Raw genomic sequence first — 4847 nt, forward strand, 5'->3', positions numbered from 1 at the left:
CCCACTGCACTATTTGATACATTACATAAGTAGTCAAAACTCCACATAGCATTTCAATTTGATAGGTCAGCCCTGCGTGTGAGTCTCCTTGTTTTCCTTCACTGTGTCTATCATGTTTGATGTCTACTTGGGCCAATTATGAAGTTTCATTGCCCTGTTAATAGTCAGAGACTTCTTCATCTCTATTTAAGTAAATGAGACATAGATAAAATTCTAAAGAATTCAGCTTATTTCCTTTGAGAAACCTCCTTATCCCTGTATCACCAATCAACAAACCATTACAATGTACACAGTTAATTCTATTTTAGAACAAAATGATGGTACATTACTTAAGGGCTGATCAATTGGCTTTGTCATCTTATTAGTTAATTACTCTTACAGTTATGAGCTCCTCAGAGTTAAAGCTTGGTGGTATTTTATGTTCCATCTGGATATCCAGTATAGAACTTGACATATAATGGACCCTTAATAAATGTTATTTGACATTTGATACTTAGATTGGGCCAAAGTATCAAACTCTTTAATGTCAAGGTATAGTTTTAACCGCAATGTAATTATAATATAAACCCTAAACTTAGCCTCAGAGTCATCAAAAATCTAACTTTAAAAAAAAATCTAACTTTTTAGAAAAGCCATTTCTAGTTTATCAGTCTTAATAATAATAAAAAAAACCCATGACTCATTTTGTTCATAACATAAGCAAAATTATAGACTTCTATTGTGAGAAATTTTAGGGGTAATCTAACCTAAAAGTCTCATTTTATACTAGAGAAAACTGTGGACCAAAGATATAAAGTGACTTGCTGGGGATCTGAACTGAAGTACAAAGTGGGCTGACCGAGCAGCTGCCCAAAGCTCTAGCTTCTAAGGGGTGCCAGAACATCTCCAGGTACCAGAATACTGCAGGAAATTGAACAAGTTAAGAAAAGTTATATGTATGAGAACCCTGGGACAGAGTACTCTGGTCTTTGTAAGGGATACTTTGATTAGTAATTTAAGATAGCGATGAATAATGCCCACTCAACAGTTTCCTAAAGAGGCTTGGTTGATCAGACAGAGGGTTTTTGTTTTGTAGAATGGAGTATGAAAGTTTGGATCGTAGCTGAGTTGCCCAGGAAAACAAAGGTGTACTACCTTTATTTTTTTTAAGTTAGCACTACTGCCTCTGGTCTCCCTTCCCCTTTACAGCATTCAACTGTCCTCTAATTGTAGAACAATAGTTAAAGAAAGCTGCTTTGAAGAAAGTGTGCCTTAGCTGCAAATTTACCTTTTCAAACTCTGAGATGGGCTGGGACTCTGCAAACCATATTTCTTTTTTGCCAGCCTCGTTCCCTAATAAGCTGTCCTTACCAGGGGCACAGGGATACTGCAGGAAGACTGGAACACTGGAGGAGGGAGACGGGGCCTGTTCCTTCCTGTTTATTTCCAGTTTCTGTCTGTCACCTTAGCAAAGGCCATTCACCTTGATAACAACAGTTAATGTCAGTTCCCAGATCTGGAACAAACTTCTCAGAACAATCCTAAACTCCAAACTTTAGATTTTGATCATTCCATCCTCTTCCCTTTATTCCCCCTTCCCTGGGGGAGGTAGCTGGTAATGCAGTTATTCTCTTTTATCTCCTTTTCCACTTCTTTCAATCATCTAATAGCCAGTTAACTAATTCCCTGTACTAAATTCTATTAAAGTGACAGTATGAATTCTGTTTTCCTGAAGAGATCCAACAGCTGAAAGGTGTCAAATCATTAACCTGCTCAGGGTTCCTACAAGTCAATCCAATCTTGAGTGGGACTAATAACAGCTACCATTTATTCAAGTACAGGCAGTCCCTGGGTTATGAACAAGATCGGTTCTGCAGGTTTGTTCTTAAAGTTGAATTTGTATGTAAGTTGGAACAGGTACATTTACTTATTAAATGCAACTTAGACATTTGTCTTAATGTAGTATTGATTTTTACCTTTCTATGCATATGACTATTTAAACATTTTCAAATACAACCTTAGACAGTCTTGGATGATGCAGAAGATGATGGGCTTGTTGGAAAGGATGGGACTGGTGTTAGAGTCAGGGTTTGATTCTGCTGCTGGAGTCAGTTTCTTCACGTCAGCATAAAGGGAGGTTTGTACAGAGCTTTTCTTTTTCTTATCATAAATGTAGCATGTTAGGCCTTCAGTAACTGAATAGTAAACTTTGGTGAACCTCTCAGTATCAGGATCTTGCTCCTCTAACTTTGCCATTCCTGCTTCAATGAGACGAAAAGCATCAGGTAACTTTTGTAGAAACTTTTTTGATTCTGGAGGGTCTCGTCCCTCTTTTCTTCCCTAAATGCTATCAACTGCTGCTCTAGTTCCATAAAGACTTCATTGGTTAGTTCTTTGCCATAGGAGTTGAGTAACTATGATATCATTTTCACTGATGTCCAACTGCAGTTAATTACCAATAGCCCTTATGGTGCTTGTTTATAGGTACGAATTGTACGTAAGTCATATGTTTGTAACTTGGGGACTTACTGTACATACTATGTGCTCAGCAGTTAAATACATCATCTTATTTCATCCTCATGGCAACTCTAGGAGCTAAGTATTACCCCCATTTTAACAGATGAAAAAACACAGACTCTGAGAGGTTTAAATTAATTGTTTATGATTGCTCAACTAGTAACTGTTAGATTTGAGATTCAAACTTAAGTTTTTATGACTGCCAAACCCATGCCTTTTCTCTTTCCTTTTAATTTTTAAATATAAATTTTTAAGATGTTTGTTTTAGGTATAGAGCATAGTAGTTAAGCAATTATATAATTTACAAAGTGATCCCCCGATAATTCTAGTACCCATCTGGGATCATACACAGTTATTACAATATTATTGACTATATTCCCTATGCTACAATTTACATTTCCATGACTATTTTTTAACTTCTTACTACCTTCACCTTTCTTACCCATCTTCCCACACCCCCTGCCATCTGGCAACCCCCATCTTCTTCACTGTGTCTATGAGTCTGTTTCTGTTTTATTTATTTTGTTTTTTAGATTCCACATATAAGTGAAGTCATATGGTATCTGTCTTTCTCTGACTTATTTCACTTAGCATAGTACCTTCTAGGTCCATCCATGTTTGCAGCAAATGGTAAAATTTCATTCTTTTTTTAGGACCAAATATTCCATTGTATATATGTACCACAGCTTTTTTATTCACTTGTGTACTGATGGGTGCTTGGGTTGCTTTCATAGCTTGGCTGTGTAAATAATGCTGTAATGAACATAGGGGTGCATGTATCTTTTCAAATTAGTGTTTTGGATTTTTTTGGATATATTCCCAGAAGTGGAATTTCTGGGTCATAAGGCAGTTTTATTTCTTTAAATTTTTTGAGGAAATTCCACACTGTTTTCCATGATGGCTGCACCAAATTGCATCCTACTGACAGTGCAGAAGGGTTCCCTTTCTCCACATTATTGCCAATACTTGTTGTTTATTGATTTATTGATAATACCTATTTTGATAGGTGTGAGATGATATCTCATTGTAGTTTTAATTTGCATTTCTCTGATGATTAGTGATGTTGGGCATCTTTTCATATGTGTGTTGGCCATCTGTATGTCCTCTTTGGAGAAGTGTCTATTCAGGTCCTCTGCCCATATTTTAATTGGATTGATTGTTTGTTTTTTGTTGAGTTGTATGAATTTTTTATAAAACTTGGATATTGCCCTGGCTGGTTGGCTCAGCGGTAGAGCGTCGGCCTAGAGTGCGGAGGACCCGGGTTCGATTCCCGGCCAGGGCACACAGGAGAAGCGCCCATTTGCTTCTCCACCCCTCCGCTGCGCTTTCCTCTCTGTCTCTCTCTTCCCCTCCCGCAGCCAAGGCTCCATTGGAGCAAAGATGGCCCGGGCGCTGGGGATGGCTCTGTGGCCTCTGCCTCAGGCGCTAGAGTGGCTCTGGTCGCAACATGGCGACACCCAGGATGGGCAGAGCATCGCCCCCTGGTGGGCAGAGCGTAGCCCCTGGTGGGTGTGCCGGGTGAATCCCGGTCAGGCGCATGCGGGAGTCTGTCTGACTGTCTCTCCCTGTTTCCAGCTTCAGAAAAATGAAAGAAAAAAAAAAATTTGGATATTAACCCCTTATTAAGTGTGTCATTGGTGAATATGTTCTCCCATTCAGTAGGTAGCCTTTTTGGTTTTGTTGATGGTTTTCTTTGCTGTGCAAAAAATTTTAGTTTGATGTAGTTTCATTTGTTTGTTATTTTCTTTTGCTTCCTTTGTCCAGAGAGGTATATCAGAAAAAATATTACTAAAAGTGATGTCAGAGAGTTTACTGACTATTTTATTTTCTAGAAGCTTTATGGTTTCAGGTCTTTAAACATTTAAGTCTTTAATCTATTTTGAGTTTATTCTTGTATATGATGTAAGAAGTTGGTCTAGTCTCATTTTTCTACATAAACATACTTTTTAAATTAGAAGAATAATATACACTTTATAATAAGTTAAACAATAAAAAAGTTAACAATAAATCACATGTTAATAATTTCCCCTTTCTTTCCTCTAATATCTTCATTACTCTCTTAATACCAACCCAACCTCACCCCAGTTATCCAGTACTAACACTGTGTTGTATAACCTTCTATATCTTTTTTTGCTAATACAAATATATAAGCATAAAAAATATACATTATGTGCAACTTGCTTTTTCACTTAATATTTTATACTCATTCCTCCTGATTGGCACATATAGATTTAACTTATTTTTAAAATATCTAGATTATATTTTATAATGTAAATGCACAAAAATTTATCCAATTATTTTTCTATGTTGGACATTCGGGTTATTTTCAGTTTTTGTTTTTGGGGTTTTTT

The 4847-nt window shown here is 37.0% G+C and overlaps 1 non-coding gene across 1 annotated transcript; it reads left to right on the forward strand.

Moving 5' to 3' along the window:
• The first annotated feature begins 3702 nt into the window (after positions 1–3702).
• Positions 3703–3778, forward strand: TRNAS-AGA (transfer RNA serine (anticodon AGA)). Its single transcript has one exon. It is a non-coding gene; the product is annotated as a tRNA-Ser (tRNA).
• Positions 3779–4847: the final 1069 nt, after the last annotated feature.

The sequence above is a fragment of the Saccopteryx leptura genome, chromosome 1, assembly GCF_036850995.1.
Source record: "Saccopteryx leptura isolate mSacLep1 chromosome 1, mSacLep1_pri_phased_curated, whole genome shotgun sequence".
Taxonomy (NCBI): Eukaryota; Metazoa; Chordata; class Mammalia; order Chiroptera; family Emballonuridae; genus Saccopteryx; species Saccopteryx leptura.